At 50.0% G+C, this 12,282-nt stretch overlaps 1 long non-coding RNA gene across 3 annotated transcripts in view; it reads right to left on the reverse strand.

Annotated features, from left to right (window-relative positions):
* LOC123604000 overlaps positions 1-12,282 on the reverse strand; it is a 433,813-nt gene that overhangs the window by 309,820 nt on the left and 111,711 nt on the right. The window lies entirely within an intron of this gene.

Here is a 12,282-nt window from a genome sequence, read left to right on the forward strand (position 1 = left end):
GGATGGAGAGATCATTCTGGTGTTTTGTGTGTAGGAGGACGTAGGGGAGTCCAATTCTTCCACCATCCGATTTCACGCTATTTCCAACGCATGACAGGCAAACTTTAACGACACATGGTCAAGAGATAGCTGGGAGAACCGGAGGTGGTAACTTATGCCACCAAATGGCTTAGAAGCCTCATAAATTAGAGAAGATGATGCTTTCCACTCCTTCTTTGGTACAGCAAAAGCTACTGGTTAGCTTTGCAAACAGACCGCACTTGCAGTCAAGTGCAAGAGGCAGCAGGGAGCAAGGGGGCAAAAAGAAGACAAGAGCCAAGAAGCCCGCCCCTAGAGAAGGGTTCTCGACCTCAGCACTAGAGACATTTGGGGCTGGATCATTCTTTGTGGTGGGGTCTGTCCTGTGCCCTGCAGGGTACAGGATGTTGAGCAGCCTCCCTGACCTCACCCACCAGATGCCAGTAACAACCCCCAGCTGGGAAGATACAAAATGTCTCCGATCACTCTCCAATGTGCCCCGGGGGAAGACGCAAATGTTCCCCCTGGGGGAAGACGCATAATGGCCCCTGGTTAAGAACCACTAGACTAGAGTCAGGTTGGCCACAGATTAGCAATGGGATCTGAAGGCTGTCAGGGGTCTCTGTTTCCCACAGGCCTTAAAGTTCTAGACCGCGAGATGACGACCCTGACTGTACCCGTTTTTCCCACACTAGGGGTGATGCACCCCCTAAAGGGGTACCTGAGATAAATGTTGGCCACGCTCTAATATGGCATCAAATAACACCGGGTCACACAGAAGTGCTTTTCCCTTTTCTGCTCTCTTTCCATACTGATCCAAGCAGGAAAAGCATCCCCATTTGGTGTTTTCAGTAATACCTCTGCAACTCCAACTATAAGAAGAGAGAGCAATTCTTAGGCACAGAGACTTGGGAAAAGTCACAAAATCTCAATCTTTTATGATTCCGCTGTATTTTCCACTTATGTCCAATGGCCTCTGATTCCATTTCTGACACTGATGTGGATTTTTCTCTTAATGTATGTTTACTTTAAAATATGAAACCACGTAGAAAACTATTAAGAAAACAATAGTATGGGGTGCCTGTGTGGCTCAGCCGGTTGAGCATCCGGACAGCTCTCGACTTTGGCTCAGGTCATGATCCCAGGGTAATGGGATCAAGCCCCATGTTGAGTTCCGTGGGGAGTGAGAGTGGAGCCTGGTTGGGATTGTCTCTCCCTCTGCCCCTCACCCACTCATGTGCTCCCTCCCTCTCTCTCAAAAAATTTTTTTGAAAAATTTATAATAAAAAAATAAAAAGAAAATAATAGTGTGTGTGGCGACACGGCAAAAATCACAAAAGTCTTAGGAAGTGTTTGGAAGGGTTAACTCTGCCCTTCTTCCCCCATCAATTTCTAACCCCCCACTGGACATTTTCTTGGGTGCCTAACATTAACCTCAAGACATGAGGCGAGATTAGTAATTTGAAAATTCTTGAATCTGAGTTCCCTCTATAGCTCGGTTGTAAAGGTTGGTCATTTGTCATGTGTCATAGGCTGAATCGTGCCCCCCAGTGAACAAATTCATATGTCCAAGCCCTAATCCTCAGTACTTCAGAATGTGATCGTATTTGGAAATCAGGTCGTGGCAGATGTAATCGGTTAAGATGAGGTCCTACTGAAGGTGGCCCCTGCCATGATGTGCCCGGTGTCTTAATAAAAAGGAGAAATCTGCATACAGACAACACGGGGACCATACCGGGTGGAAGTGAAGGCAGAGACGGGGTGATGTCTCAACACACCAAGGGATACCAAAGATTGCCAGCAAACCCCCGGAAGCCAAGAGAGAGGCATGGAACACATCTCCTTCAAACCCCTCAGAAGGAACCAGCCCTTTGACCTTCTAGTTTCCAAAGCTGTGACACCATAAATTTCCATTGTGTAAGCCAGTTTATTTGTGGTACTTTTTGTAATATTAGCCCCAGCAAACTAACACATCATCTTAAATTGATTTGCTAGCTTGGTGACTGTATTTTGCACTCCTGAATCTCCTTGAAGGGCAGGAAATGCAGATATACCTGCTCAAGAACAGAGACAGAGAGAGCACGAGTGGGGGGGGGGGGTGGTGTGCAGAGAGAGAGGGAGACACAGAATCTGAAGCAGGCTTCAGGCTCTGAGCTGTCAGCACAGAGCCCGATGCGGGGCTTGAACCCACGAACCGTGAGATCATGACCCGAGCCGAAGTCGGATGTTTCACCGACTGAGCCACCCAGGCGTCCCGTCACCATCAGTGTTTACATACATCTTAATATGCCTGCCATATGTACATCTTCACAAACTATATAAATTAGCTCTTTGCTTGTTGCATTCTCTTCTCCGCTTGTCTACACTATTTCAGCCGCTAGCTGTGAAATATGGGTGCCCAGCTTCAGCATCGAGGGAGGCCCCAGGGTGGAGGCAGCAGAACAGGGCCTAGAACGCAGGTAGCTGAGCACAGGTGTTATCACCTAGAACTCAGAGTCTGTAGGATGCGTGCTGTTCCCCCTAAAAAATGTCCTAGCCCCCCTAAAAAACGTTCATACCAACTGGGCCTTTCAACCGGAAGTTTCCAGCTACTTGCGGATGCTTAGAGCTGACTCCAAAGTGCCAATAAGGAGGCACCTGACAATTCGTGACCAAAACCAAACTCTTAATTTAAAAGGATGCCCTGGTGAGTAATTCAAAGCACACAAAGCCTTTTGAGCCCTTCTGCAGAAAGCACCACGTGACGTGGTCACGTCATGGGCGGCCTTGGAGGTGACCGGGGTCACCTCTCACTAGCCAACAGCGACAGGAACTAACGGCTCACCTTGTACTAACACCACGTCAGAACTCAGGACTTTTAGATACTTGCCACGTGGCCAGGAGACTGCAGCCCTGTCTTTTTGGATCAGAAAAATGCCCCTTTAAGCACCCACCTCTACAATATACAACAACAACAACAACAACAACTAAACAGAACCCATGATCGTGCTGCATTGTGTCTCCATCTAACATAAACGTACCATAACCCCACACCTCTGATCACAACCGTCCATTTGAGAGATCAAGAAGCAGGCTAGAATGTTAAATAGCATTCCTCTTTTCTCCCGTTTCTGGGAGTGGCCTAGCACGCACCAGAGCCAACGGAAGCGTTAGGAGCCAGAATGCACAAATGTCCCACTGTACCCACGTACATCGTTCCCCCAGCACCCGTCCTGGAGGCATTAACCCAAATAGTGACTGGGCGTCCACGGTGTGTCAGACGCTGTGCTGGGAGCTGGGGCTCCGTCAGTCATACAGCGGACACAGTCCCAGGCGGGGGCACCGGTCATGAATAAGTACACACAGGCATTCAATTATCAATCAAGAAGCTTCAGGGAAGAAGCACAGAAGAACGATGTGGGGGCGGGAAGCGAGTTACAGTGACAGCAGAGGGCCCCTCTCAGGGAATGCCACGAGCCGTGTGAGCTAACATAGGGGAGCTCCCGCCTTTGGCTGGACCCCAGGCATAACTGGGGTGGACCCCACTCCAAGGCCACACTGCAGAGTGGAAATTCTGAAACAGTTAAAGCAAAATATAACTAGGCTTGAGAGAACACAAGACCCATGAGGATACAAGCCAGGGGAACGCAAACTGCAGACATGACCTCAAGGTAAGGTAGGAAACTCAGAGCGTCCTTGAGACCAATGCCTCATTCTAGCACCTACCGCTGAACTGAGGCATACAGCAACAGGTCTTAAAGGGACCACGCAGAACTGTGAGATTTTACCCCTCCGGTCCACTGGGTTCTGGGAAGGCATTGATGAGGGCCTCGAGCATGACCACTCAACATTTTATCACCATGAGTGAAGCTTAGTTAAAATAAAATTAAATAAGTAAGATAAAGGCTTCCGGATTCCTTGTCCCTCATTGGGATAACCCCCCAAGGCAAGCCTGGAAAATCCCTAGGCTGCTAGGTCACTGGGGCTCAAAGTTCTCCTCTTCCCAGCCCCACCCGCCAGTGGAAAAGTACTGGCATATGGAGTGGCTGGGTTTCTTCCAGGGGTCCCTGCTGGAGACACATCCATGCGCCCCTACCCATACCCTACAGGGAAATCCCACCACCCGGGGTTGAGCCCCAGCCTCCCCCTCCGGCCCGACTGGTTTCACAGCCTTGAACAACCCTGCCCAAACAACCAAGCAGTCAAGTGTGGCCAGCGGCCAGGAAAAATGCCTTGAAAAGCAGTGAGCTCTTCAGACGGCTCACAGCTTGGCTGGGACACCGCCCCATGTGGAAAACGAACACGAAGGTCTGGTGGAGCGAGGAGGGGAAGGAGGCCTCGGCACCCTGCAGCCGGCCTCGGACCGGAGGGCCCAGCGCCGCGGGACACGCGGTGATCACGAAGGGGGCGCTTCCCGCGTGAACAGAAAGTTCTGGAATGGGAAGGCAGAGGTGGGCGACAGTGGGGCACAAGGGGTGGGGGGGGCACCAGGACCTTCGTGCCTCTTTTTGTGCGATGACATACCTGACCGGCCAGGGCACACCTGGACGCTGGGGCAGGCCAAGCTCTCCAACAGTCGCCCACTGTTCCCTGAGCGGAGAGGCCTGGCAGCCGCACTCCTCCCAGACAGGGGGGTTTTTCTCCTCCTCAGTGGGGCCACGCCTTCCCCCAGGCACATATTCCCTCCGTCCAAGGGTTTCGTCCAAGCCCCAGGCTCTGACCACAAAAAGCGCCCTTTTCTTTGGCGGGCTCACCTCAGACGTGAGGTCCCGGAGAGCCAAACCGCCTGCTAAAAGGACACCCCCAGCACATTTCTTTCTAGTCAGAGGGTCCGTGGCTGGCGGCCACAAACAGCACGTCCTCCCCCGCCCCCCCAAGCCCGGGGCCCTCCCGAGTGGCTCCCTTGGTTCCTGCTTTACTTGGGGCAGAAAAAGCAGTTGCCTGACAGGGCTCTTGGCTTCTTTAAGGTCCTCCAGGTTGACCCAAAGCAAGCTGGGCAAATCTCTGGTGCGAAGAGCCAAGCTGTTGAACACAGAGCTTCAGGTCTCGGTTCCGTGGGTGCCGCGGCACCCACCCCAGCGTTTCTGGCAACCGCCTTCCCCCTGTGAGCCTCCCACCCAGATACTCCAACGTGCTCCCGGCAGTGGTGGTCGAGGGGAGCGGGGGTGGTTCACCCTAACGGTGGGATCTGGAGGGACCCCCCCGCCCCTTCACGGGAGCCTAGTGGCTTGCTTCTTTTAAAAAATCGTTTTTTTTTTTTTTTTTTGGTCACACAAAACCTGGTTGTGAAAGGAAAAGAAAATGCCAGCCCTGTTTGACAGACATCAGATTTATGACCATTTTTTAAAGCCTCAAGTACGTCACGAGAATTGGCCCACCCACTGTACTGCCCAATTGTAAACACGGCCGGGTGCCCACTGCCTCTCTCCCCCTATCGAATCTGTGGTCCTCCACCTCTGAACAGCCCTTGTTTCCCTCCCTCAGTCTCTGGAGGGTTAAAGAGATGCCTGGCTGTGTATGTATATACGGGGGGCGCACCATGGAGCTCTCTGGGCTAAACCCCCAAGACAAACACGGCCGACTCACACCTCCACTGGCTGCAGGCAGGCCTCAGATGCTAACAAGCACAGTTGGGGCTCGTGGGCTGCCCTGCCCGTCGTCGACTTCTCCATCCATCTTACACTCCCCAAGTCAGGAGACCATTTCTCCCCCCACCCCCTTCTCTCAACGTACGGAGTCAGTAAACTGTTGTCAGGCTTGGCGATAAATTTATGAATTTTGGCCTCCGGATGGGGCTGGAAACAAAAGTAAACACAGGGCACGAACCACTGTATTTCAGGTTTGTGCCCCGTGAGGCTGACTCTGCAAAACCATAGCCGAGGGAGACTCATTTGCCCTTTTCAGTGAGACACCAGGAGACAGCTTTCCTCAAGGTAGGGATGCTATTCTGAGCAGGAAAGAGAGGCCAACGTCCTGTGGAAATTTTAGGGTAAGGACTGGAATGCAGTGATGTGGCCCCTTATTCAGAGCCGTGCGCAGTCTGGCCCCCCGCTCTGGCCCAGGGGGTCCGAGTGGTATTCTCTGAGAGTTCTGGCTAGGACCCAAGCCTGGTGGGGGGAGGTCTTCAGATCAGAAAGAATTTTAAAAATCTCTATCATGAGATCCACTTTCCTGGTATCATTTATCCAGAAAGAGGAGACGGGGAGGTGTTCAGAAAAGAGGCGAAGGGGTCAAGTGTAAACAGATAGGTCTGTCCGGTCCAAACACGGATCGATAGGTTTCACGTGATTCTGTGGGTCAAAAAACTAGCGGGGCTTGAGGGCCTTGGAAATCTGAAGTCTCACTGATCTGTCCATAGTGAGGAGCAGGGGAGAAAACAACACGGGCCTCTGAAAAGCGCAATGTGTTAGCAGCTGGCATTTCCTTTGCTTTTTCTTTAGAGGGAGATTGAGAGAGAGAGAGAGAGAGAGAGAGAGAGAGAGAGAGAGGGATGGAGTGGTAGACATAGCGTTTGACTGACGTGGATTTACCGCATGTCTTTCTGGAGCGTATTTGCTTAAGCAAAGTAATAAAACAAAAATTCATAAGGCAAAGGTTTTCTTGGTAACAATTCAGTGGAAATATTTGTGAAGTCGCGACCAACTGCACACACTGAAGATGTTCCCCCTGGAAATGGCTTGGCAAGGTGACGGGCTGGGCGTGTGGCTCAACAAGGGGGCAGTGGTCACTACAATCCACCTTTGTTCGGTCCCAGGGAAGAGGCTAATAATTCATCTCCAAACACCGAGTAACAAACCCACATCTGCACGAAAACTGGATCCAGTAAGCCAGTGAGCATTGCCGCTCTGGGGGAAGGTCAGTAGCCAGACGCTTGGGATTTGCACAGTTTGGGTTGTACATATATGGATTTTATACCTTGTTTTGTTTTTGAAATGGGACTTTAAGACGGACCTTAAAGCTTTCCTCCTCTGGATAAGAAGCCACAGAATCGCTGAACTACATCCTCAGGAAGATGCGTGAAAGGCCAACAACCATTAATTCTCCACCTCTGTACTTTGATGTGAGGGGGGCCCCGCGAGGCGTGCCGCTAGCTGGCTCGGCATACAGACCCGAAGTGTGCTTTGACATTCTCTTGGAATCGGGTGATGAGATGCAAAGATGGGAGATTTTTAGATCGCACACAAAAATCCGGATTCCGGGATGGTCTTGAAAAACGAGACGATCTGGCAACCCCATCCTTGAATTCCTACACGGGAGCAGGCAGCGAGCTGAGAAGCAGCAGTCTCTTTAAGGCAGGGCGTGTGCTCTCCAGTGTGCGGTAATCTATGCTATGCCAAAGCACCAGCCTTATTCATTCACTTGGGTTACCTCCGTGGCCCCTGAATGCATTTAAATTCATGATTCTGGTCAAAAATCATCTCCACTAGATGCTTCTCATTTGGTCTCTTTCATGGCAACGTCAAAGAAGATGCTGACCCACCCGGCCCTCCTGCCTACGTAGAAACAACATGGCTTGGTAAAAAGGGGACCAAAGGGAAGAGAAGAGGTAACCATCAGTGACTGGCCCTCTTAAGTTCCCTGGTGCAAGGCAGTAGAACTTTTAGTGCTATGACACTTCAAAGTCTCTACCCATGAAATCATTTGAGCAGGTATGTCTCAGATCCGTGCGCCATAGATGTTACTTAACAGCAGCACGAAGGGACCCAAAAAAGTATCCAACAGACACAGGTCACCTCTCTCTCTCTCTCTCTCCCTCTCTCTTTCTGCCACATCTGAGTTACTATCATATGTGGCTCACAATATTAATGTGTTCTCAAGAGGCTTACATCTTTTTAAGGGGCTACAATATAGTGAAAGTGTGTTTGTATAAGGACCCAAGGACCAGTTTGAAGGAGCTCCCGTTGGCCAAATCTGGGATATTTTGAGCACCAAAATAATTAAGTAAAGTAGTGAATTATAAACCAATGAATACTTAGATATTCATGAGTGCCTGCCAAGAGTGAACAGACTCATTTATTTATTATACAAATAAATAGGGAGGCGGAGAGACTCTTGATAATAGTAGAATGCCAAGAACCGAATGACACATGCTGAGGGAACAGTGGAGGTAGAAAATCATTTGCAGCCATCACAGTGATTGGATCAGGCGAAGAATTATCACTGGATGCCAATTCTAGGAGGAAATTTCGATGAGAATTTTTGCCTGACCTTAAAGTATCTTCCCCAACAGACCATTTATTAGTTGCAAGAGAGGAAAAAAAACCAACACAGTAATTACACATTGGAGACACCAGATGATACCTTCCTTACACGGGTGGGCAAAATTAACATCACCAGTCCTGGACAGATGGACACTGGGTACCTGTAGATGTGTCATGCTGAGAAAGACACCACACTACCTATTGAGTAGTCCAAGAACACATAACCTCAGTTGAACCACAAGAAAACTGCGTGCACAAAATGAGGAATTTTCCATTAGCAAAATGGAGGACGGGGGCGGGGGGAACTGTACTCTTCAAAAATGCCCATGTCATAAAAAAACAAAGGCTATGGAAATGTTCCAGATTAAAGGGGCCCAAGGAGACACGACAACCCATCGCAGTCGCTTTCTCTAGCCTGCGTTCACTTCCGGAGGGAAATGGTATCATAAAGGACACTATTAGAACAACTGATAAAACCAGACCATGGACGAAGAGTAGACGAGGGTATCACGTCAGTATAAATTTATGAAGGCGGTCGCTCTTCAAACGAGGATATCCCTCTTAGGAAATGCACATCGATGTAATGAGAGGTAAAGGCCCATGATGAATGTAACTCACCTTCAAGCGGTTAAGGAAGGAAAAAATAGAGAGAGTAAATGATAAAGCAAATAGGATAAAGTGTTAAAAACAGGTGAATCTGGGTAAAGGATGTAGGAGTATCTGGTACTATTGTTAGAATGCTTGAATTATTTCCACATTAAAAGTTTAAAAACGTGTGGGCACGTGCACGCGTGCATGTTTACAAAAGCAAGAGACCTCACGAACACACTTTGAGCACGAATCGGTGGGACGAGACCCTCGGAGCAGAGGATTGGACACCACGGACTGGTGGGGCTTTCCACACACAGGTGACAGCAGGTGCCAAGATCAAGCAACTGGGGCCCAAGTGTCTGCTGAGGGGGTGGGGGGAAAATTTCCCCAAATGGACTATGTATGTTCAAGGGGAGTGGACTCTGAGGCTGGAGAGACTGAAAGCCAGTGGTGGACCCAGATGGCAGGTTAGGGAGCTTACGGTCAAGATAAAGTCTAGGGCAGGAACAGGAAGTAGCATATGCAAAAAGGTGTACAACCCACTAGTGAATGGGACAGACTGGAGAGATGGGCACGTGGCCAGGAAAACCAGCTGGGGACCACTGCCCAAGTCGAGGCTGGCAGTCACCTGATGGCCACAAAATTAACGCCAGTGTCCCACAAGATGAAGGCATGCTAAGCATTGTTAGAAGACTGACAACATAATGCCTTACACAAACATGTTGAGTTTTTCAAATATTTAGTGGATAAAATATTAAGTCATTACTCAGTCAAGAGGAGCCTGTGAAAATACATAATATTAATGTGGGTCTTCACATTCAAAAGGATGAGAGGCTCTGGGGATAAGGTGTCAAGTTCCTGTCCAGGGCAGGGCTGTGGAGAACCAGGCGGGGGGGGGGGGGGGAGGGGGGAATAAGAGGAAGAGAGGATCGTAAGTGCTGTACAAATTTAGGGAACAATACTTTTAGTTTAATTATCATACATTTATTAAGACAGCAGAGTGTAACGAACTCCCAGGAAGTCCAGAGAGGAACAAGACAGACCCAATGACCTTGTTTTTAAAGAGCCAACCTTGCAGGTATAGATTAAATTATAGTGGCCAGCTGAATGCCAGCCAAGAGGTAAATAGGTAACAAAACTTCATACTGATGTCCAGACAAATTATTGTAGCCCAACAGGAAAGAAACCTAGGGCAGAGCCCAGCGTGGGGGCAAAGGTAATGAACTTGAGGAGATGGGTGTAAAAAGGGATACACAGAGCTGACATCTGAAGAAATTCCAAGACCAAAGATGCAAGTTTCAGAGCTGTTTTTTTTTTTTTTTTTTTTTAATGAGGGGTGTGGCCAAAACCCTGGCAGCAGATTGGACTGTAGAATAGAAATGCAGGGCTGAAGCTCATCCCCAGTGGGCAGAGGTGGGATGGGGAGTCTGTGGGTGGTCGGTGTTGAACAGGCCAGCGTGAACACAGAAGGACTAAGAAAAGGCAACTAGATCTGAAGCGGTTTGGAGGGAACCACATGGAAGAGTGGGAAAAGCCAGAGTGAGATTTCCAAGAGGGAAGGATGGGTGAGCTGTTAAAATCAGAGAGGATTCACAGAAATCTTTACCTCTCTGTAGAAGGAAGGAAAAACAAAAATAAAGAAAGTAAGCGGCCAGGTCCAAGAACATTTTTTTTTTATTTTTTTTTCAACGTTTATTTATTTTTAGGACAGAGAGAGACAGAGCATGAACGGGGGAGGGGCAGAGAGAGAGGGAGACACAGAATCGGAAACAGGCTCCAGGCTCTGAGCCATCAGCCCAGAGCCTGACGCAGGGCTCGAACTCATGGACCGCGAGATCGTGACCTGGCTGAAGTCGGACGCTTAACCGACTGCGCCACCCAGGCGCCCCAGCCAAGAACATTTTTAAGTTCAGAAAGGCCCTCAGACATGTTCGCGGAGCTGGTGAGAGAGAGAATGAATGGGCTGAAAAGGGTCAAAGTGAAGGATGAGGCAGGAACACGCCTGAGAGGCAGTGCTTCTGGGCTCTCTGGTTCGTATTTGTGATTTGGGGAAGGAAGGGGTTAAGTGGGACAAGGGAAAAGCAGCAGAGAAGCCGCTGGGAGAGAAAAACAGGAAGAGCCTGCATATAATGGAGAGGACAGGAGGAGACCAGGCCATGTGCCTTGATAGGGGTATATTTACCCCAGCGGGAGCCCCCTCCCCTTGTCTTCCTCCCCATCTACCTGCATATCATTTACCTGGTTTAGTTAGAAACCATGGAAACAGGAAGCATGAAGAAGTACTGAAATGCTAGGAGGCCACGGTGCCTCATGGGGCCATACTTCTGTTTTCTGGGGAACTGGATCCTTTGGCAACAAAGAATGAGATGTCACACGGGCTGCTGCCCACTGTCCCACAGCCGGATTTGACCTTTATGGGACAAACAAGCTGGCGGCAGCTGTGGACCAGGCGCAACCGAAGCCCAGGTTCCCAATGTCACCCCAGCTCTGGGGACCCTGTGCTAGGAGCATCCCTTCCCTCCTTGCCGGCTCACTTCCAGCTTCCCAGCCCTGCTCCCCTGCGTGGTCCTTCTTCACATCCTACAAGTAACAGGTGATCTACGTCATCAAAGGATGCAGGAGAAACCTGGTCTAGACTCTGCTGCTGCTCTGGGGTCTGAGTAGTCATTTGCTCTGTATCCTTTTCTCCATCCATACTCAGTGCTGTGAAACCCCCAAGTCACGTAGAAAGGTGCTACGGATCGAATACTCTATCCCCCCAAGAGCCCTATGTTGAAACCCTAAGCTTCAGTGTCATGGTGTTGGGAGATAGGGCCTCTGGGAGGTAGTTAGATCACGAGGGTGGGGGGCCCACGAGAGCACTCGTGCCCTTGCAAGAGGAGACGGGAGAGAGAGCTTGCTTTCTTCACCCCCCAGCCCCCGTGATGAGAGAAGGCAGCCTTGAGGAGAGTCTTCACCCACAACCTGACCATGCTAGCACTCGGATCTTGGACTTCCGGCCTCCAGAACCCCACGAAATCAATGTCGTTTAAGCCACCCGGTCTACGGAGACTTTGTTACAGCAGCCGAAGCTGACTAATACAAAAGGTATTAGCGTCCATCCACAAGATTTAAAGCAACCTATAAGGTCGGAAGCCTTATGCCAGCCACACGAGGGTCTCTGGGCCACAAAAAGCTCACTCAGCCCAAAACCGGTAACTTGACCAACGTCCACAAAGTCGCTCCCACCCTCCGGCTCTGTCTGACTCACTGTACATTTTCTAGATTTATTCGGTCCCATGCACGGGACCCCGTGCACCTCCGACTGGATTGTCTCCCCAGGAGACTCAGAGACCCTGGGTAATCCACAGGCAGGCTCACATGTCTCTCGAACACTCAGGATTTTTCTTTTTTTTTTTTTAACCCTTGGGAAATCGTACGAAATGGCTGCCATTGCCTGTAGCTTCTGCCTTTCAAGCTGGCCCTGGTTCTCCCTGACACCTCGCCTTGGCTC

Source organism: Leopardus geoffroyi, chromosome E1, assembly GCF_018350155.1.
Source record: "Leopardus geoffroyi isolate Oge1 chromosome E1, O.geoffroyi_Oge1_pat1.0, whole genome shotgun sequence".
Lineage (NCBI taxonomy): Eukaryota > Metazoa > Chordata > Mammalia > Carnivora > Felidae > Leopardus > Leopardus geoffroyi.